This window comes from Schistocerca nitens, chromosome 8 (assembly GCF_023898315.1).
Source record: "Schistocerca nitens isolate TAMUIC-IGC-003100 chromosome 8, iqSchNite1.1, whole genome shotgun sequence".
Classification (NCBI taxonomy): Eukaryota; Metazoa; Arthropoda; class Insecta; order Orthoptera; family Acrididae; genus Schistocerca; species Schistocerca nitens.
The window spans coordinates 107091176-107115084 of NC_064621.1; positions in this window are offsets into that span (position 1 = coordinate 107091176).

Sequence of the window (23909 nt, forward strand, 5' to 3'; positions counted from 1 at the left end):
TGTAACATGTGATTGTTCAACAAAACATTTAAACTCGACTCTATTTCTGTGTTGTATCGGCAATATAAGGTTGTGAAGGGTAAAGTAAGAGGGCTGTGGTCGGTCGGATAAAAGCTACTGGGCTCCCAGGAGAGATGTAATGAGATGACGGTGGGCCCGTTTCGCCCAGATTTGAACGTGTGCTTGATGAACAAAATAATTAATCTCGATGCAATTTCTGTGTTGTATCGGCAATATAAGGTTGTGAAGGGTAAAGTAAGTGGGCTGCGGTGCGTCGGATACAAGCTACTGTTCTCCCAGGAGAGATTTAATGAGATGACGGTGGGCCCAGTTGTCACAGATGTGAACGTGAGCTTCATGAACAAAATATTTAATCTCGATGCAAATTCTGTGTGGTATCGGCAATATAAGGTTGTGCAGGATAAGTAAGTGGGCTGCGGCGCGTCGGAAACAAGCTACTGGGCTTCCAAGAGAGATTTAGTGAGATGACGGTGGGCCCAGTTGTCACAGATGTGAATGTGTGCTTGATGAACAAAATTTTTAATCTCAATGCAATATCTGTGTTGTATCGGCAAAATAAGGTTGTGATGGGTAAAGTAAGTGGGCTGCGGTGCATCGGATACAAACTACTGGTCTCCCAGGAGAGATTTAATGAGATGACGGTGGGCCCAGTTGTCACAGATGTGAACGTGTGCTTGATGAACAAAATATTTAATCTCGATTTAATTTCTGTGTTGTATCGGCAATATAAGGTTGTGAAGGGTAAAGTAAGTGGGCTGCGGTGCGTCGGATACAAGCTACTGGTCTCCCAGGAGAGATTTAATGAGATGACGGTGGGCCCAGTTGTCACAGATGTGAACGTGTGCTTAATGAACAAAATATTTAATCTCGATTCAATTTCTGTGTTGTATCGGCAATATAAGGTTGTGAACGGTAAAGTAAGTGGGCTGCGGTGCTTCGGATTGATGCTATTGGTCTCCCAGGACAGATTTAATGAGTTGACGGTGGGCCCAGTTGTCACTGATGTGAACTTGTGCTTGATGAAAAAAATATTCAATCTCGACGCCATTTCTGTGTTGTATCGGCAATATAAGGTTGTGAAGGATAACGTAAGTGGGGTGTGGTGCGTCGGATACAAGCTACTGGTCTCCCGGGAGAGATTTAATGAGATGACGGTGGGCCCAGTTGTCACAGATGTGAACGTGTGCTTGATGAACAAAATATTTAATCTCGATTCAATTTCTGTGTTGTATCGGCAATATAAGGTTGTGAACGGTAAAGTAAGTGGGCTGCGGTGCTTCGGATAGATGCTATTGGTCTCCCAGGAGAGGTTTAATGAGTTGACGGTGGGCCCAGTTGTCACTGATGTGAACGTGTGTTTGATGAACAAAATATTCAATCTCGACGCAATTTCAGTGTTCTATCGGCAATATAAGGTTGTGAAGGGTAACGTAAGTGGGGTGTGGTGCGTCGGATACAAGCTACTGGTCTCCCAGGAGAGATTTAATGAGTTGACGGTGGGCCCAGTTGTCACAGATGTGAACGTGTGCTTGATGAACAAAATATTTAATCTCGATTCAATTTCTGTGTTGTATCGGCAATATATGGTTGTGAAGGGTAAAGTAAGTGGTCTGCGGTGCGTCGGATACAAGCTACTGGTCTCCCAGGAGAGATTTAATGAGATGACGGCGGCCCAGTTGTCTCAGATGTGAACGTGTGCTTGATGAACAAAATATTTGATCTCGATGCAATTTCTGTGTTGTATCGGCAATATAAGGTTGTGAAGGGTAAAGTAAGTGGGCTGCGGTGCGTCGGATACAAGCTACTGGTCTCGCAGAAGAGATTTAATGAGATGACGGTGGGCCCAGTTGTCACAGATGTGAACGTGAGCTTGATGAACAAAATATTTAATCTCGATGCAAATTCTGTGTGGTATCGGCAATATAGGGTTGTGAAGGATAAAGTAAGTGGGCTGCGGTGCGTCGGTTACAAGCTACTGGGCTTCCAAGAGAGATTTAGCGAGATGACGGTGGGCCCGGTTGTCACAGATGTGAATGTGTGCTTGATGAACAAAATATTTAATCTCGATGCAATATCTGTGTTGTATCGGCAATATGAGGTTGTGAAGGGTAATGTAAGTGGGCTGCGGTGCGTCGGATAGTTGCTATTGGTCTCCCTGGAGAGATGAAATAGGATGACGGTGGGCCCAGTTGTCACTGATGTGACCGTGTGCTTGATGAACAAAATATTTAATCTCGATGAAATTTCTGTGTTGTATCGGCAATATAAGGTTGGAAAGCTAAAGTAAGTGGGCTGCGGTGCGTCGGATACAGGCTACTGGTCTCCCAGGAGAGATTTAATGAGATGACGGTGGGCCGAGTTGTCACAGATGTGAACGTGTGCTTGATGAACAAAATATTTAATCTCAATGCAATTTCTGTGTTGTATCGGCAATATAAGGATGTGAAGGGTAAAGTAAGTGGGCTGCGGTGCGTCGGATAGTTGCTATTGGTCTCCCAGGAGAGATGAAATAGGATGACGGTGGGCCCAGTTGTCACTGATGTGACCGTGTGCTTGATGAACAAAATAATTAATCTCGATGCAATTTCTGTGTTGTATTGGCAATATGAGGTTGTGAAGGGTAAAGTAAGTAGGCTGCGGTATATCGGAAAGAAGCTACTGGCCTCCCAGGAGGGATTTATTGAGATGACGGTGGCCCCAGTTGTCACAGATGTGAACGTGTGCTTGATGAACAAAATATCTAATCTCGATGCAATTTCTGTGTTGTATCGGCAATATAAGGTTGTGAAGGGTAAAGTAAGTGGGGTGTGGTGCGTCGGATACAAGCTACTGGTCTCCCAGGAGAAATTTAATGAGATGACGGTGGGCCCAGTTGTCACAGATGTGAAAGTGTGCTTGATGAACAAAATATTTAATCTCGATGAAATTTCTGTGTTGTATCGGCAATATAAGGTTGGAAAGCTAAAGTAAGTGGGCTGCGGTGCGTTGGATACAAACTACTGGTCTCCCAGGTGAGATTTAGTGAGATGACGGTGGGCCCAGTTGTCACAGTTGTAACATGTGATTGTTGAACAAAACATTTAAACTCGAGTCAATTTCTGTGTTGTATCGGCAATATAAGGTTGTGAAGGGTAAAGTAAAAGGGCTGTGGTCGGTCGGAAACAAGCTACTAGGCTCCCAGGAGAGATGTAATGAGATGACGGTGGGCCCGTTTCTCACAGATGTAAACGTGTGCTTGATGAACAAAATAATTAATCTGGATGCAATTTCTGTGTTGTATCGGCAATATAAGGTTGTGAAGGGTAAAGTAAGTGGGCTGCGGTGCGTCGGATACAAGCTACTGTTCTCCCAGGAGAGATTTAATGAGATGACGGTGGGCCCAGTTGTCACAGATGTGAACGTGAGCTTGATGAACAAAATATTTAATCTCGATGCAAATTCTGTGTGTTATCGGCAATATAAGGTTGTGAAGGGTAAAGTAAGTGGGCTGCGGTGCGTCGGATACAAGCTACTGGTCTCCCAGCAGAGATTTAATGAGATGACGGTGGGCCCAGTTGTCACAGATGTGAACGTGTGCTTGATCAACAAAATATTTAATCTCGATTCAATTTCTGTGTTGTATCGGCAATATAAGGTTGTGAACGGTAAAGTAAGTGGGCTGCGGTGCTTCGGATAGATGCTATTGGTCTCCCAGGAGAGGTTTAATGATTTGACGGTGGGCCCAGGTGTCACTGACGTGAACGTGTGCTTGATGAACAAAATATTCAATCTCGACGCAATTTCTGTGTTGTATCGGCAATATAAGGGTGTGAAGGGTAACGTAAGTGTGGTGTGGTGCGTCGGATACAAGCTACTGGTCTCCCAGGAGAGATTTAATGAGATGACGGTGGGCCCAGTTGTCACAGATGTGAACGTGTGCTTGATCAACAAAATATTTAATCTCGATTCAATTTCTGTGTTGTATCGGCAATATAAGGTTGTGAAGGGTAATGTAAGTGGGCTGCGGTGCGTCGGATACAAGCTACTGGTCTCCCAGGAGAGATTTAATGAGATAACGGTGGGCCCAGTTGTCTCAGATGTGAACGTGTGCTTGATGAACAAAATATTTAATCCCGATGCAATTTCCGTGTTGTATCGGCAATATAAGGTTGTGAAGGGTAATGTAAGTGGGCTGCTGTGCGTCGGATACAAGCTACTGGTCTCCCAGCAGAGATGTAATGAGATGACGGTGGGCCAAGTTGTCACAGATGTAACGTGTGCTTGTTGAACAAAATATTTAATCTCGATTCAATTTCTGTGTTGTATCGGCAAAATAAGGTTGTGAAGGGTAAAGTAAGTGGGCTGTGGTGCGTCGAATACAAGCTACTGGGCTCCCAGGAGAGACGTAATGAGATGACGGTGGGCCCAGTTGTCACAGATGTGACCGTGTGCTTGATGAACAAAATATTTAATCTCGATGTAATTTCTGTGTTGTATCTGCAATATAAGGTTGTGAAGGGTAAAGTAAGTATGCTGCGGAGCGTTGGATACAAGCTACTGGTCTCCCAGGAGAGATTTTATGAAATGACGGTTGGCCCAGTTGTCACAGATGTGAACGTGTGCGTGATGAACAAAATAATAAATCTCGATGCAATTTCTGTGTTGTATTGGCAATATAAGGTTGTGAAGAGTAAAGTAAGTGGGCTGTGGTGCGTCGGATACAAGCTACTGGGCTCCCAGGAGAGATGTAATGAGATGACGGTGGGCCCAGTTGTCACAGATGTGAACGTGTGCTTGATGAACAAAATATTTAATCTCGATGCAATTTCTGTGTTGTATCGGCAATATAAGGTTGTGAAGGGTAAAGTAAGTGGGCTGCGGTGCGTCGGATACAAGCTACTGGTCTCCCAGGAGAGATTTAATGAGATGACGGTGGGCCCAGTTGTCACTGATGTGAACATTTGCTTGATGAACAAAATATTTAATCTCGATGCAATTTCTGTGTTGTATCGGCAATATAAGGTTGTGAACGGTAAAGTAAGTGGGCTGCGGTGCTTCGGATAGATGCTATTGGTCTCCCAGGAGAGATTTAATGAGTTGACGGTGGGCCCAGTTGTCACTGATGTGAACGTGTGCTTGATGAACAAAATATTCAATCTCGACGCAATTTCTGTGTTGTATCGGCAATAAAAGGTTGTGAAGGGTAAAGTAAGTGGGCTGCGGTGCGTCGAATACAAGCTACTGGGCTCCCAGGAGAGGCGTAATGAGATGACGGTGGGCCCAGTTGTCACAGATGTGACCGTGTGCTTGATGAACAAAATATTTAATCTCGATGCAATTTCTGTGTTGTTTCTGCAATATAAGGTTGTGAAGGTTAAAGTAAGTATGCTGCGGAGCGTTGGATACAAGCTACTGGTCTCCCAGGAGAGATGTAATGAGATGACGGTGGGCCCAGTTGTCACAGATGTGAACGTGTGCGTGATGAACAAAATAATTAATCTCGATGCAATTTCTGTGTTGTATTGGCAATATAAGGTTGTGAAGAGTAAAGTAAGTGGGCTGTGGTGCGTCGGATACAAGCTACTGGGCTCCCAGGAGAGATGTAATGAGATGACGGTGGGCCCAGTTGTCACAGATGTGAACGTGTGCTTGGTGAACAAAATATTTAATCTCGATGAAATTTCTGTGTTGTATCGGCAATATAAGGATGTGAAGGGTAAAGTAAGTGGGCTGCGGTGCGTCGGATAGTTGCTATTGGTCTCCCAGGAGAGATGAAATAGGATGACGGTGGGCCCAGTTGTCACTGATGTGACCGTGTGCTTGATGAACAAAATAATTAATCTCGATGCAATTTCTGTGTTGTATTGGCAATATGAGGTTGTGAAGGGTAAAGTAAGTAGGCTGCGGTATATCGGAAAGAAGCTACTGGCCTCCCAGGAGGGATTTATTGAGATGACGGTGGCCCTAGTTGTCACAGATGTGAACGTGTGCTTGATGAACAAAATATCTAATCTCGATGCAATTTCTGTGTTGTATCGGCAATATAAGGTTGTGAAGGGTAAAGTAAGTGGGGTGTGGTGCGTCGGATACAAGCTACTGGTCTCCCAGGAGAAATTTAATGAGATGACGGTGGGCCCAGTTGTCACAGATGTGAAAGTGTGCTTGATGAACAAAATATTTAATCTCGATGAAATTTCTGTGTTGTATCGGAAATATAAGGTTGGAAAGCTAAAGTAAGTGGGCTGCGGTGCGTCGGATACAAACTACTGGTCTCCCAGGTGAGATTTAGTGAGATGACGGTGGGCCCAGTTGTCACAGTTGTAACATGTGATTGTTGAACAAAACATTTAAACTCGAGTTAATTTCTGTGTTGTATCGGCAATATAAGGTTGTGAAGGGTAAAGTAAAAGGGCTGTGGTCGGTCGGAAACAAGCTACTAGGCTCCCAGGAGAGATGTAATGAGATGACGGTGGGCCCGTTTCTCACAGATGTGAACGTGTGCTTGATGAACAAAATAATTAATCTGGATGCAATTTCTGTGTTGTATCGGCAATATAAGGTTGTGAAGGGTAAAGTAAGTGGGCTGCGGTGCGTCGGATACAAGCTACTGTTCTCCCAGGAGAGATTTAATGAGATGACGGTGGGCCCAGTTGTCACAGATGTGAACGTGAGCTTGATGAACAAAATATTTAATCTCGATGCAAATTCTGTGTGTTATCGGCAATATAAGGTTGTGAAGGGTAAAGTAAGTGGGCTGCGGTGCGTCGGATACAAGCTACTGGTCTCCCAGCAGAGATTTAATGAGATGACGGTGGGCCCAGTTGTCACAGATGTGAACGTGTGCTTGATCAACAAAATATTTAATCTCGACGCAATTTCTGTGTTGTATCGGCAATATAAGGGTGTGAAGGGTAACGTAAGTGTGGTGTGGTGCGTCGGATACAAGCTACTGGTCTCCCAGGAGAGATTTAATGAGATGACGGTGGGCCCAGTTGTCACAGATGTGAACGTGTGCTTGATCAACAAAATATTTAATCTCGATTCAATTTCTGTGTTGTATCGGCAATATAAGGTTGTGAAGGGTAATGTAAGTGGGCTGCGGTGCTTCGGATAGATGCTATTGGTCTCCCAGGAGAGGTTTAATGAGTTGACGGTGGGCCCAGGTGTCACTGATGTGAACGTGTGCTTGATGAACAAAATATTCAATCTCGACGCAATTTCTATGTTGTATCGGCAATATAAGGGTGTGAAGGGTAACGTAAGTGTGGTGTGGTGCGTCGGATACAAGCTACTGGTCTCCCAGGAGAGATTTAATGAGATGACGGTGGGCCCAGTTGTCACAGATGTGAACGTGTGCTTGATCAACAAAATATTTAATCTCGATTCAATTTCTGTGTTGTATCGGCAATATAAGGTTGTGAAGGGTAATGTAAGTGGGCTGCGGTGCTTCGGATAGATGCTATTGGTCTCCCAGGAGAGGTTTAATGAGTTGACGGTGGGCCCAGGTGTCACTGATCTGAACGTGTGCTTGATGAACAAAATATTCAATCTCGACGCAATTTCTGTGTTGTATCGGCAATATAAGGGTGTGAAGGGTAACGTAAGTGTGGTGTGGTGCGTCGGATACAAGCTACTGGTCTCCCAGGAGAGATTTAATGAGATGACGGTGGGCCCAGTTGTCACAGATGTGAACGTGTGCTTGATCAACAAAATATTTAATCTCGATTCAATTTCTGTGTTGTATCGGCAATATAAGGTTGTGAAGGGTAATGTAAGTGGGCTGCGGTGCTTCGGATAGATGCTATTGGTCTCCCAGGAGAGGTTTAATGAGCTGACGGTGGGCCCAGGTGTCACTGATGTGAACGTGTGCTTGATGAACAAAATATTCAATCTCGACGCAATTTCTGTGTTGTATCGGCAATATAAGGGTGTGAAGGGTAACGTAAGTGTGGTGTGGTGCGTCGGATACAAGCTACTGGTCTCCCAGGAGAGATTTAATGAGATGACGGTGGGCCCAGTTGTCACAGATGTGAACGTGTGCTTGATGAACATAATATTTAATCTCGATTCAATTTCTGTGTTGTATCGGCAATATAAGGTTGTGAACGGTAAAGTAAGTGGGCTGCGGTGCTTCGGATAGATGCTATTGGTCTCCCAGGAGAGGTTTAATGAGTTGACGGTGGGCCCAGGTGTCACTGATGTGAACGTGTGCTTGATGAACAAAATATTCAATCTCGACGCAATTTCTGTGTTGTATCGGCAATATAAGGGTGTGAAGGGTAACGTAAGTGTGGTGTGGTGCGTCGGATACAAGCTACTGGTCTCCCAGGAGAGATTTAATGAGATAACGGTGGGCCCAGTTGTCACAGATGTGAACGTGTGCTTGATCAACAAAATATTTAATCTCGATTCAATTTCTGTGTTGTATCGGCAATATAAGGTTGTGAAGGGTAATGTAAGTGGGCTGCGGTGCTTCGGATAGATGCTATTGGTCTCCCAGGAGAGGTTTAATGAGTTGACGGTGGGCCCAGGTGTCACTGATGTGAACGTGTGCTTGATGAACAAAATATTCAATCTCGACGCAATTTCTGTGTTGTATCGGCAATATAAGGGTGTGAAGGGTAACGTAAGTGTGGTGTGGTGCGTCGGATACAAGCTACTGGTCTCCCAGGAGAGATTTAATGAGATGACGGTGGGCCCAGTTGTCACAGATGTGAACGTGTGCTTGATCAACAAAATATTTAATCTCGATTCAATTTCTGTGTTGTATCGGCAATATAAGGTTGTGAAGGGTAATGTAAGTGGGCTGCGGTGCTTCGGATAGATGCTATTGGTCTCCCAGGAGAGGTTTAATGAGTTGACGGTGGGCCCAGGTGTCACTGATGTGAACGTGTGCTTGATGAACAAAATATTCAATCTCGACGCAATTTCTGTGTTGTATCGGCAATATAAGGGTGTGAAGGGTAACGTAAGTGTGGTGTGGTGCGTCGGATACAAGCTACTGGTCTCCCAGGAGAGATTTAATGAGATGACGGTGGGCCCAGTTGACACAGATGTGAACGTGTGCTTGATGAACATAATATTTAATCTCGATTCAATTTCTGTGTTGTATCGGCAATATAAGGTTGTGAACGGTAAAGTAAGTGGGCTGCGGTGCTTCGGATAGATGCTATTGGTCTCCCAGGAGAGGTTTAATGAGTTGACGGTGGGCCCAGGTGTCACTGATGTGAACGTGTGCTTGATGAACAAAATATTCAATCTCGACCCAATTTCTGTGTTGTATCGGCAATATAAGGGTGTGAAGGGTAACGTAAGTGTGGTGTGGTGCGTCGGATACAAGCTACTGGTCTCCCAGGAGAGATTTAATGAGATAACGGTGGTCCCAGTTGTCACAGATGTGAACGTGTGCTTGATCAACAAAATATTTAATCTCGATTCAATTTCTGTGTTGTATCGGCAATATAAGGTGGTGAAGGGTAATGTAAGTGGGCTGCTGTGCGTCGGATACAAGCTACTGGTCTCCCAGGAGAGGTTTAATGAGATGACGGTGGGCCCAGGTGTCACTGATGTGAACGTGTGCTTGATGAACAAAATATTCAATCTCGACGCAATTTCTGTGTTGTATCGGCAATATAAGGTTATGAAGGGTAACGTAAGTGGGGTGTGGTGCGTCGGATACAAGCTACTGGTCTCCCAGGAGAGATTTAATGAGATGACGGTGGGCCCAGTTGTCACAGATGTGAACGTGTGCTTGATGAACATAATATTTAATCTCGATTCAATTTCTGTGTTGTATCGGCAATATAAGGTTGTGAACGGTAAAGTAAGTGGGCTGCGGTGCTTCGGATAGATGCTATTGGTCTCCCAGGAGAGGTTTAATGAGTTGACGGTGGGCCCAGGTGTCACTGATGTGAACGTGTGCTTGATGAACAAAATATTCAATCTCGACGCAATTTGTGTTGTATCGGCAATATAAGGGTGTGAAGGGTAACGTAAGTGTGGTGTGGTGCGTTGGATACAAGCTACTGGTCTCCCAGGAGAGATTTAATGAGATGACGGTGGGCCCAGTTGTCACAGATGTGAACGTGTGCTTGATCAACTAAATATTTAATCTCGATTCAATTTCTGTGTTGTATCGGCAATATAAGGTTGTGAAGGGTAATGTAAGTGGGCTGCGGTGCGTCGGATACAAGCTACTGGTCTCCCAGGAGAGATTTAATGAGATAACGGTGGGCCCAGTTGTCTCAGATGTGAGCGTGTGCTTGATGAACAAAATATTTAATCTCGATGCAATTTCAGTGTTGTATCGGCAATATAAGGTTGTGAAGGGTAAAGTAAGTGGGCTGCGGTGCGTCGGATACAAGCTACTGTTCTCCCAGGAGAGATTTAATGAGATGACGGTGGGCCCAGTTGTCACAGATGTGAACGTGTGCTTGATGAACAACATATTGAATCTCGATGCAATTTCTGTGTTGTATCGGCAATATAAGGTGGTGAAGGGTAATGTAAGTGGGCTGCTGTGCGTCGGATACAAGCTACTGGTCTCCCAGGAGAGATGTAATGAGATGACGGTGGGCCCAGTTGTCACAGATGTAACGTGTGCTTGTTGAACAAAATATTTAATCTCGATGCAATTTCTGTGTTGTATCTGCAATATAAGGTTGTGAAGGGTAAAGTAAGTGGGCTGCGGTGCGTCGGATACAAGCTACTGGTCTCCCAGGAGAGATTTAATGAGATGATGGTGGGCCCAGTTGTCACAGATGTTAACGTGTGCGTGATGAACAAAATAATTAATCTCGATGCAATTTCTGTGTTGTATTGGCAATATAAGGTTGTGAAGAGTAAAGTAAGTGGGCTGTGGTGCGTCGGATACAAGCTACTGGGCTCCCAGGAGAGATGTAATGAGATGACGGTGGGCCCAGTTGTCACAGATGTGAACGTGTGCTTGTTGAACAAAATATTTAATCTCGATTCAATTTCTGTGTTGTATCGGCAATATAAGGTTGTGAAGGGTAAAGTAAGTGGGCTGCGATGCGTCGAATACAAGCTACTGGGCTCCTAGGAGAGGCGTAATGAGTTGACGGTGGGCCCAGTTGTCACAGATGTGAACGTGTGCTTTATGAGCAAAATATTTAATCTCGATGCAATTTCTGTGTTGTATCTGCAATATAAGGTTGTGAAGGGTAAAGTAAGTGGGCTGCGGAGCGTTGGATACAAGCTACTGGTGTCCCAGGAGAGATTTAAAGAGATGACGGTGGGCCCAGTTGTCACAGATGTGAACGTGTGCTTGATCAACAAAATATTTAATCTCGATTCAATTTCTGTGTTGTATCGGCAATATAAGGTTGTGAAGGGTAATGTAAGTGGGCTGCGGAGCGTCGGATACAAGCTACTGGTCTCCCAGGAGAGATTTAATGAGATAACGGTGGGCCCAGTTGTCTCAGATGTGAACGTGTGCTTGATGAACAAAATATTTAATCTCGATGCAATTTCCGTGTTGTATCGGCAATATAAGGTTGTGAAGGGTAAAGTAAGTGGGCTGCGGTGCGTCGGATACAAGCTACTGTTCTCCCAGGAGAGATTTAATGAGATGACGGTGGGCCCAGTTGTCACAGATGTGAACGTGTGCTTGATGAACAACATATTGAATCTCGATGCAATTTCTGTGTTGTATTGGCAATATAAGGTGGTGAAGGGTAATGTAAGTGGGCTGCTGTGCGTCGGATACAAGCTACTGGTCTCGCAGGAGAGATGTAATGAGATGACGGTGGGCCCAGTTGTCACAGATGTAACGTGTGCTTGTTGAACAAAATATTTAATCTCGATTCAATTTCTGTGTTGTATCGGCAATATAAGGTTGTGAAGGGTAAAGTAAGTGGGCTGTGATGCGTCGAATACAAGCTACTGGGCTCCCAGGGAGAGACGTAATGAGATGACGGTGGGCCCAGTTGTCACAGATGTGACCGTGTGCTTGATGAACAAAATATTTAATCTCGATGCAATTTCTGTGTTGTATCTGCAATATAAGGTTGTGAAGGGTAAAGTAAGTATGCTGCGGAGCGTTGGATACAAGCTACTGGTCTCCCAGGAGAGATTTTATGAAATGACGGTGGGCCCAGTTGTCACAGATGTGAACGTGTGCGTGATGAACAAAATAATAAATCTCGATGCAATTTCTGTGTTGTATTGGCAATATAAGGTTGTGAAGAGTAAAGTAAGTGGGCTGTGGTGCGTCGGATACAAGCTACTGGGCTCCCAGGAGAGATGTAATGAGATGACGGTGGGCCCAGTTGTCACAGATGTGAACGTGTGCTTGATGAACAAAATATTTAATCTCGATGCAATTTCTGTGTTGTATCGGCAATATAAGGTTGTGAAGGGTAAAGTAAGTGGGCTGCGGTGCGTCGGATACAAGCTACTGGTCTCCCAGGAGAGATTTAATGAGATGACGGTGGGCACAGTTGTCACTGATGTGAACATTTGCTTGATGAACAAAATATTTAATCTCGATGCAATTTCTGTGTTGTATCGGCAATATAAGGTTGTGAACGGTAAAGTAAGTGGGCTGCGGTGCTTCGGATAGATGCTATTGGTCTCCCAGGAGAGATTTAATGAGTTGACGGTGGGCCCAGTTGTCACTGATGTGAACGTGTGCTTGATGAACAAAATATTCAATCTCGACGCAATTTCTGTGTTGTATCGGCAATATAAGGTTGTGAAGAGTAAAGTAAGTAGGCTGCGGTGCGTCGAATACAAGCTACTGGGCTCCCAGGAGAGACGTAATGAGATGACGGTGGGCCCAGTTGTCACAGATGTGACCGTGTGCTTGATGAACAAAATATTTAATCTCGATGCAATTTCTGTGTTGTATCTGCAATATAAGGTTGTGAAGGTTAAAGTAAGTATGCTGCGGAGCGTTGGATACAAGCTACTGGTCTCCCAGGAGAGATTTAATGAGATGACGGTGGGCCCAGTTGTCACAGATGTGAACGTGTGCGTGATGAACAAAATAATTAATCTCGATGCAATTTCTGTGTTTTATTGGCAATATAAGGTTGTGAAGAGTAAAGTAAGTGGGCTGTGGTGCGTCGGATACAAGCTACTGGGCTCCCAGGAGAGATGTAATGAGATGACGGTGGGCCCAGTTGTCACAGATGTGAACGTGTGCTTGGTGAACAAAATATTTAATCTCGATGAAATTTCTGTGTTGTATCGGCAATATAAGGTTGTAAAGGGTAAAGTAAGTGGGCTGTGGTGCGTCGGATAAAAGCTACTGGTCTCCCAAGAGAGGTTTAATGAGATGACGGTGGGCCCAGTTGTCACAGATGTGAACGTGTGCTTGATGAACAAAATATTTAATCTCGATGCAATTTCTGTGTTGTATCGGCAATATAAGGTTGTGAAGGGTAAAGTAAGTGGGCTGCGGTGCGTCGGGTACAAGCCACTGGTCTCCCACGAGAGATTTAATGAGATGACGGTGGGCCCAGTTGTCACAGATGTGAACGTGTGCGTGATGAACAAAATAATTAATCTCGATGCAATTTCTGTGTTTTATTGGCAATATAAGGTTGTGAAGAGTAAAGTAAGTGGGCTGTGGTGCGTCGGATACAAGCTACTGGGCTCCCAGGAGAGATGTAATGAGATGACGGTGGGCCCAGTTGTTACAGATCTGAACGTGTGCTTGATAAACAAAATATTTAATCTCGATGCAAATTCTGTGTTGTATCGGAAATATAAGGTTGTGAACTTAGTAAGTGGGCTGCGGTGCGTCGGATACAAGCCTACTGGGCTTCCAGGAGAGATGTAATGAGATTACGGTGGGCACAGGTGTCACAGATGTGAACGTGTGCTTGATGAACAAAATATTTAATCTCGATGCAATTACTGTGTTGTATCGGCAATATAAGGTTGTGAAGGGTAAAGTAAGATGGCTGCGGTGCGTCTGCTAAAACATACTGGCCTCCCAGGAGAGATTTAATGAGATGACGGTGGGCCCAGTTGTCACTGATGTGAACGTGTGCTTGATGAACAAAATATTGATTCTCGATGCAATTACTGTGTTGTATCGGCAATATAAGGTTGTGAACGGTAAAGTAAGTGGGCTGCGGTGCGTCGGATACAAGCTACTGGTCTCCCAGGAGAGATTTAATGAGATGAGGGTGGTCTCAGTTGTCACAGATGTGAACGTGTGCTTGATGAACAAAATATTTAATCTCGATGCAATTTCTATGTTGTATCGGCAATATAAGGTTGTGAAGGGCATTGTAAGTGGGCTGCGGTGCGTCGGATGCAGGCTACTTATCTCCCAGGAGAGATTTAATGAGAAGACGGTGGGCCCAGTTACCACAGATGTGAACGTGTGCTTGATGAACAAAATAATTAATCTCGATGCAATTTCGGTGTTGTATCGGCAATATAAGGTTGTGAAGGGTAAAGTAAGTCGGCTGCGGTGCTTCGGATACAAGCTACTGGTCTCCCAGGAGAGATTTAATGAGATGACGGTGGGCCTAGTTGTCACAGATGTGAACGTGTGCTTGATGAACAAAATATTTAATCTCGATTCAATTTCTGTGTTGTTTCGGCAATATAAGGTTGCGAAGGGTATAGTAAGTGGGCTGCGGTGCGTCGGATACAAGCTACTGGTCTCCCAGGAGAGATTTAATGAGATGACGGTGGGCCCAGTTGTCACTGATGTGAACGTGTGCTTGATGAACAAAATATTGAATCTCGATGCAATTTCTGTGTTGTATCGGCAATATAAGGTTGTGAACGGTAAAGTAAGTGGGCTGCGGTGCGTCGGATACAAGCTACTGGTCTCCCAGGAGAGATTTAATGAGATGACGGTGGGCCCAGTTGTCACAGATGTGAACGTGTGCTTGATGAACAAAATATTTAATCTCCATGCAATTTCTGTGTTGTATCGGCAATATAAGATTGGAAAGCTAAAGTAAGTGGGCTGCGGTGCGTCGGAAACAAGCTACTGGTCTCCCAGGAGAGATTTAATGAGATGATGGTGGGCCCAGTTGTCACTGATATGAACGTGTGCTTGATGAACAAAATATTTAATCTCGATGCAATTTCTGTGTTGTTTCGGCAATATAAAGTTGTGAAGGGTATAGTAAGTGGGCTGTGGTGCGTCGGATACAAGCTACTGGTCTCCCAGGAGAGATGTAATGAGATGACAGTGGGCCCAGTTGTCACTGATATGAACGTGTGCTTGATGAACAAAATATTTAATCTCGATGCAATTTCTGTGTTGTATCGGCAATATGAGGTTGTGAAGGGTAAAGTAAGTAGGCTGCGGTATGTCGGAAAGAAGCTACTGGTCTCCCAGGAGGGATTTATTGAGATGACGGTGGCCCCTGTTGTCACAGATGTGAACGTGTGCTTGATGAACAAAATATTTAATCTCGATGAAATTTCTGTGTTGTATCGGCAATATAAGGTTGGAAAGCTAAAGTAAGTGGGCTGCGGTGCGTCGGATACAAACTACTGGTCTCCAAGGAGAGATTTAATGAGATGACGGTGGGCCCAGTTGTTACAGATGTAACATGTGCTTGTTGAACAAAATATTGTAACTCGATTCAATTTCTGTGTTGTATCGGCAATATAAGGTTGTGAAGGGTAAAGTAAGAGGGCTGCGGTCGGTCGGATACAAGCTACTAGGCTCCCAGGAGAGTTGTAATGAGATGACGGTGGGCCCGTTTGTCACAGATGTGAACATGTGCTTGATGAACAAAATATTTAATCTCGATGCAATTACTGTGTTGTATCGGCAATATAAGGTTGTGAAGGGTAAAGTAAGTGGGCTGCGGTGCGTCGGATACAAGCTACTGGGCTTCCAAGAGAGATTTAGCGAGATGACGGTGGGCCCAGTTGTCACAGATGTGAACGTGAGCTTGATGAACAAAATATTTAATCTCGATGCAAATTCTGTGTGTTATCGGCAATATAAGGTTGTGAAGGGTAAAGTAAGTGGGCTGCGGTGCGTCGGATACAAGCTACTGGTCTCCCAGGAGAGATTTAATGAGATGACGGTGGGCCCAGTTGTCACAGATGTGAACGTGTGCTTGATGAACAAAATATTTAATCTCGATTCAATTTCTGTGTTGTATCGGCAATATAAGGTTGTGAACGGTAAAGTAAGTGGGCTGCGGTGCTTCGGATAGATGCTATTGGTCTCCCAGGAGAGGTTTAATGAGTTGACGGTGGGCCCAGGTGTCACTGATGTGAACGTGTGCTTGATGAACAAAATATTCAATCTCGACGCAATTTCTGTGTTGTATCGGCAATATAAGGGTGTGAAGGGTAACGTAAGTGTGGTGTGGTGCGTCGGATACAAACTACTGGTCTCCCAGGAGAGATTTAATGAGATGACGGTGGGCCCAGTTCTCACAGATGTGAACGTGTGCTTGATCAACAAAATATTTAATCTCGATTCAATTTCTGTGTTGTATCGGCAATATAAGGTTGTGAAGGGTAATGTAAGTGGGCTGCGGTGCGTCGGATACAAGCTACTGGTCTCCCAGGAGAGATTTAATGAGATAACGGTGGGCCCAGTTGTCTCAGATGTGAACGTGTGCTTGATGAACAAAATATTTAATCTCGATGCAATTTCCGTGTTGTATCGGCAATATAAGGTTGTGAAGGGTAAAGTAAGTGGGCTGCGGTGCGTCGGATACAAGCTACTGTTCTCCCAGGAGAGATTTAATGAGATGACGGTGGGCCCAGTTGTCACAGATGTGAACGTGTGCTTGATGAACAACATATTGAATCTCGATGCAATTTCTGTGTTGTATTGGCAATATAAGGTGGTGAAGGGTAAAGTAAGTGGGCTGTGATGCGTCGAATACAAGCTACTGGGCTCCCAGGAGAGACGTAATGAGATGACGGTGGGCCCAGTTGTCACAGATGTGACCGTGTGCTTGATGAACAAAATATTTAATCTCGATGCAATTTCTGTGTTGTATCTGCAATATAAGGTTGTGAAGGGTAAAGTAAGTATGCTGCGGAGCGTTGGATACAAGCTACTGGTCTCCCAGGAGAGATTTTATGAAATGACGGTGGGCCCAGTTGTCACAGATGTGAACGTGTGCGTGATGAACAAAATAATAAATCTCGATGCAATTTCTGTGTTGTATTGGCAATATAAGGTTGTGAAGAGTAAAGTAAGTGGGCTATGGTGCGTCGGATACAAGCTACTGGGCTCCCAGGAGAGATGTAATGAGATGACGGTGGGCCCAGTTGTCACAGATGTGAACGTGTGCTTGATGAACAAAATATTTAATCTCGATGCAATTTCTGTGTTGTATCGGCAATATAAGGTTGTGAAGGGTAAAGTAAGTGGGCTGCGGTGCGTCGGATACAAGCTACTGGTCTCCCAGGAGAGATTTAATGAGATGACGGTGGGCACAGTTGTCACTGATGTGAACATTTGCTTGATGAACAAAATATTTAATCTCGATGCAATTTCTGTGTTGTATCGGCAATATAAGGTTGTGAACGGTAAAGTAAGTGGGCTGCGGTGCTTCGGATAGATGCTATTGGTCTCCCAGGAGAGATTTAATGAGTTGACGGTGGGCCCAGTTGTCACTGATGTGAACGTGTGCTTGATGAACAAAATATTCAATCTCGACGCAATTTCTGTGTTGTATCGGCAATATAAGGTTGTGAAGGGTAAAGTAAGTGGGCTGCGGTGCGTCGAATACAAGCTACTGGGCTCCCAGGAGAGACGTAATGAGATGACGGTGGGCCCAGTTGTCACAGATGTGACCGTGTGCTTGATGAACAAAATATTTAATCTCGATGCAATTTCTGTGTTGTATCTGCAATATAAGGTTGTGAAGGTTAAAGTAAGTATGCTGCGGAGCGTTGGATACAAGCTACTGGTCTCCCAGGAGAGATTTAATGAGATGACGGTGGGCCCAGTTGTCACAGATGTGAACGTGTGCGTGAAGAACAAAATAATTAATCTCGATGCAATTTCTGTGTTGTATTGGCAATATAAGGTTGTGAAGAGTAAAGTAAGTGGGCTGTGGTGCGTCGGATACAAGCTACTGGGTTCCCAGGAGAGATGTAATGAGATGACGGTGGGCCCAGTTGTCACAGATGTGAACGTGTGCTTGGTGAACAAAATATTTAATCTCGATGAAATTTCTGTGTTGTATCGGCAATATAAGGTTGTAAAGGGTAAAGTAAGTGGGCTGTGGTGCGTCGGATAAAAGCTACTGGTCTCCCAAGAGAGGTTTAATGAGATGACAGTAGGCCCAGTTGTCACAGATGTGAACGTGTGCTTGATGAACAAAATATTTAATCTCGATGCAATTTCTGTGTTGTATCGGCAATATAAGGTTGTGAAGGGTAAAGTAAGTGGGCTGCGGTGCGTCGGATACAAGCTAATGGTCTCCTAGGAGAGATTTAATGAGATTACGGTGGGCCCAGTTGTTACAGATCTGAACGTGTGCTTGATGAACAAAATATTTAATCTCGATGCAAATTCTGTGTTGTATCGGAAATATAAGGTTGTGAACTTAGTAAGTGGGCTGCGGTGCGTCGGATACAAGCTACTGGGCTTCCAGGAGAGATGTAATGAGATTACGGTGGGCACAGGTGTCACAGATGTGAACGTGTGCTTGATGAACAAAATATTTAATCTCGATGCAATTACTGTGTTGTATCGGCAATATAAGGTTGTGAAGGGTAAAGTAAGAGGGCTGCGGTGCGTCTGCTAAAACATACTGGTCTCCCAGGAGAGATTTAATGAGATGACGGTGGGCCCAGTTGTCACAGATGTGAATGTGTGCTTGATGAACAAAATATTTAATCTCGATGCAATTCCAGTGTTGTATCGGCAATATAAGGTTGTGAACGGTAAAGTAAGTGGCCTGCGGAGCGTCGGATAAAAGCTACTGGTCTCCCAGGAGAGATTTAATGAGATGACGGTGGGCCCAGTTGTCACAGATGTGAACGTGTGCTTGATGAACAAAATAATTAATCTCGATGCAATTTCTGTGTTGTTTCGGCAATATAAGTTTGTGAAGGGTATAGTAAGTGGGCTGCGGTGCGTCGGATACAAGCTACTGGCCTCCCAGGAGAGATTTAATGAGATGACGGTGGGCCCAGTTGTCACAGATGTGAACGTGTGCTTGATGAACAAAATATTGAATCTCGATGCAATTACTGTGTTGTATCGGCAATATAAGGTTGTGAACGGTAAAGTAAGTGGGCTGCGGTGCGTCGGATACAAGCTACTGGTCTCCCAGGAGAGATTTAATGAGATGAGGGTGGGCTCAGTTGTCACAGATGTGAACGTGTGCTTGATGAACAAAATATTTAATCTCGATGCAATTTCTATGTTGTATCGGCAATATAAGGTTGTGAAGGGCATTGTAAGTGGGCTGCGGTGCGTCGGATGCAGGCCACTTATCTCCCAGGAGAGATTTAATGAGAAGACGGTGGGCCCAGTTATCACAGATGTGAACGTGTGCTTGATGAACAAAATAATTAATCTCGATGCAATTTCTGTGTTGTATCGGCAATATAAGGTTGTGAAGGGTAAAGTAAGTCGGCTGCGGTGCTTCGGATACAAGCTACTGGTCTCCCAGGAGAGATTTAATGAGATGACGGTGGGCCTAGTTGTCACAGATGTGAACGTGTGCTTGATGAACAAAATATTTAATCTCGATTCAATTTCTGTGTTGTTTCGGCAATATAAGGTTGTGAAGGGTATAGTAAGTGGGCTGCGGTGCGTCGGATACAAGCTACTGGTCTCCCAGGAGAGATTTAATGAGATGACGGTGGGCCCAGTTGTCACTGATGTGAACGTGTGCTTGATGAACAAAATATTGAATCTCGATGCAATTTCTGTGTTGTATCGGCAATATAAGGTTGTGAACGGTAAAGTAAGTGGGCTGCGGTGCGTCGGATACAAGCTACTGGTCTCCCAGGAGAGATTTAATGAGATGACGGTGGGCCCAGTTGTCACAGATGTGAACGTGTGCTTGATGAACAAAATATTTAATCTCCATGCAATTTCTGTGTTGTATCGGCAATATAAGATTGGAAAGCTAAAGTAAGTGGGCTGCGGTGCGTCGGAAACAAGCTACTGGTCTCCCAGGAGAGATTTAATGAGATGATGGTGGGCCCAGTTGTCACTGATATGAACGTGTGCTTGATGAACAAAATATTTAATCTCGATGCAATTTCTGTGTTGTTTCGGCAATATAAAGTTGTGAAGGGTATAGTAAGTGGGCTGCGGTGCGTCGGATACAAGCTACTGGTCTCCCAGGAGAGATGTAATGAGATGACAGTGGGCCCAGTTGTCACTGTTATGAACGTGTGCTTGATGAACAAAATATTTAATCTCGATGCAATTTCTGTGTTGTATCGGCAATATGAGGTTGTGAAGGGTAAAGTAAGTAGGCTGCGGTATGTCGGAAAGAAGCTACTGGTCTCCCAGGAGGGATTTATTGAGATGACGGTGGCCCCTGTTGTCACAGATGTGACCGTGTGCTTGATGAACAAAATATTTAATCTCGATGCAATTTCTGTGTTGTATCTGCAATATAAGGTTGTGAAGGTTAAAGTAAGTATGCTGCGGAGCGTTGGATACAAGCTACTGGTCTCCCAGGAGAGATTTAATGAGATGACGGTGGGCCCAGTTGTCACAGATGTGAACGTGTGCGTGAAGAACAAAATAATTAATCTCGATGCAATTTCTGTGTTGTATTGGCAATATAAGGTTGTGAAGAGTAAAGTAAGTGGGCTGTGGTGCGTCGGATACAAGCTACTGGGCTCCCAGGAGAGATGTAATGAGATGACTGTGGGCCCAGTTGTCACAGATGTGAACGTGTGCTTGGTGAACAAAATATTTAATCTCGATGAAATTTCTGTGTTGTATCGGCAATATAAGGTTGTAAAGGGTAAAGTAAGTGGGCTGTGGTGCGTCGGATAAAAGCTACTGGTCTCCCAAGAGAGGTTTAATGAGATGACGGTGGGCCCAGTTGTCACAGATGTGAACGTGTGCTTGATGAACAAAATATTTAATCTCGATGCAATTTCTGTGTTGTATCGGCAATATAAGGTTGTGAAGGGTAAAGTAAGTGGGCTGCGGTGCGTCGGATACAAGCTAATGGTCTCCTAGGAGAGATTTAATGAGATTACGGTGGGCCCAGTTGTTACAGATCTGAACGTGTGCTTGATGAACAAAATATTTAATCTCGATGCAAATTCTGTGTTGTATCGGAAATATAAGGTTGTGAACTGAGTAAGTGGGCTGCGGTGCGTCGGATACAAGCTACTGGGCTTCCAGGAGAGATGTAATGAGATTACGGTGGGCACAGGTGTCACAGATGTGAACGTGTGCTTGATGAACAAAATATTTAATCTCGATGCAATTTCTATGTTGTATCGGCAATATAAGGTTGTGAAGGTCATTGTAAGTGGGCTGCGGTGCGTCGGATGCAGGCTACTTATCTCCCAGGAGAGATTTAATGAGAAGACGGTGGGCCCAGTTACCACAGATGTGAACGTGTGCTTGATGAACAAAATAATTTATCTCGATGAAATTTCTGTGTTGTATCGGCAATATAAGGTTGTGAAGGGTAAAGTAAGTCGGCTGCGGTGCTTCGGATACAAGCTACTGGTCTCCCAGGAGAGATTTAATGAGATGACGGTAGGCCTAGTTGTCACAGATGTGAACGTGTGCTTGATGAACAAAATATTTAATCTCGATTCAATTTCTGTGTTGTTTCGGCAATATAAGGTTGTGAAGGGTATAGTAAGTGGGCTGCGGTGCGTCGGATACAAGCTACTGGTCTCCCAGGAGAGATTTAATGAGATGACGGTGGGCCCAGTTGTCACTGATGTGAACGTGTGCTTGATGAACAAAATATTGAATCTCGATGCAATTTCTGTGTTGTATCGGCAATATAAGGTTGTGAACGGTAAAGTAAGTGGGCTGCGGTGCGTCGGATACAAGCTACTGGTCTCCCAGGAGAGATTTAATGAGATGACGGTGGGCCCAGTTGTCACAGATGTGAACGTGTGCTTGATGAACAAAATATTTAATCTCCATGCAATTTCTGTGTTGTATCGGCAATATAAGATTGGAAAGCTAAAGTAAGTGGGCTGCGGTGCGTCGGAAACAAGCTACTGGTCTCCCAGGAGAGATTTAATGAGATGATGGTGGGCCCAGTTGTCACTGATATGAACGTGTGCTTGATGAACAAAATATTTAATCTCGATGCAATTTCTGTGTTGTTTCGGCAATATAAAGTTGTGAAGGGTATAGTAAGTGGGCTGCGGTGCGTCGGATACAAGCTACTGGTCTCCCAGGAGAGATGTAATGAGATGACAGTGGGCCCAGTTGTCATTGATATGAACGTGTGCTTGATGAACAAAATATTTAATCTCGATGCAATTTCTGTGTTGTATCGGCAATATAAGTTTGTGAAGGGTATAGTAAGTGGGCTGCGGTGCGTCGGATACAAGCTACTGGCCTCCCAGGAGAGATTTAATGAGATGACGGTGGGCCCAGTTGTCACAGATGTGAACGTGTGCTTGATGAACAAAATATTGAATCTCGATGCAATTACTGTGTTGTATCGGCAATATAAGGTTGTGAACGGTAAAGTAAGTGGGCTGCGGTGCGTCGGATACAAGCTACTGGTCTCCCAGGAGAGATTTAATGAGATGAGGGTGGGCTCAGTTGTCACAGATGTGAACGTGTGCTTGATGAACAAAATATTTAATCTCGATGCAATTTCTATGTTGTATCGGCAATATAAGGTTGTGAAGGGCATTGTAAGTGGGCTGCGGTGCGTCGGATGCAGGCTACTTATTTCCCAGGAGAGATTTAATGAGAAGACGGTGGGCCCAGTTACCACAGATGTGAACGTGTGCTTGATGAACAAAATAATTAATCTCGATGCAATTTCTGTGTTGTATCGGCAATATAAGGTTGTGAAGGGTAAAGTAAGTCGGCTGCGGTGCTTCGGATACAAGCTACTGGTCTCCCAGGAGAGATTTAATGAGATGACGGTAGGCCTAGTTGTCACAGATGTGAACGTGTGCTTGATGAACAAAATATTGAAACTCGATTCAATTTCTGTGTTGTATCGGCAATATAAGGTTGTGAAGGGTAAAGTAAGAGGGCTGCGGTCGGTCGGATACAAGCTACTAGGCTCCCAGGAGAGTTGTAATGGGATGACGGTGGGCCCGTTTGTCACAGATGTGAACATGTGCTTGATGAACAAAATATTTAATCTCGATGCAATTACTGTGTTGTATCGGCAATATAAGGTTGTGAAGGGTAAAGTAAGTGGGCTGCGGTGCGTCGGATACAAGCTACTGGGCTTCCAAGAGAGATTTAGCGAGATGACGGTGGGCCCAGTTGTCACGGATGTGAATGTGTGCTTGATGAACAAAATATTTAATCTCGATGCAAATTCTGTGTTGTATCGGCAATATAAGGTTGGAAAGCTAAAGTAAGTGGGTTGCGGTGCGTCGGATACAAGCTACTGGTCTCACAGGAGAGATTTAATGAGATGACGGTGGGCCCAGTTGTCACAGATGTGAACGTGAGCTTGATGAACAAAATATTTAATCTCGATGCAAATTCTGTGTGGTATCGGCAATATAAGGTTGTGAAGGATAAAGTATGTGGGCTGCGGTGCGTCGGATACATGCTACTGGGCTTCCAAGAGAGATTTAGCGAGATGACGGTGGGCCCAGTTGTCACAGATGTGAATGTGTGCTTGATGAACAAAATATTTACACTCGATGCAATATCTGTGTTGTATCGGCAATATAAGGTTGTGAAGGGTAAAGTAAGTGGGGTATGGTGCGTCGGATACAAGCTACTGGTCTCCCAGGGGAGATTGAATGAGATGACGGTGGGCCCAGTTGTC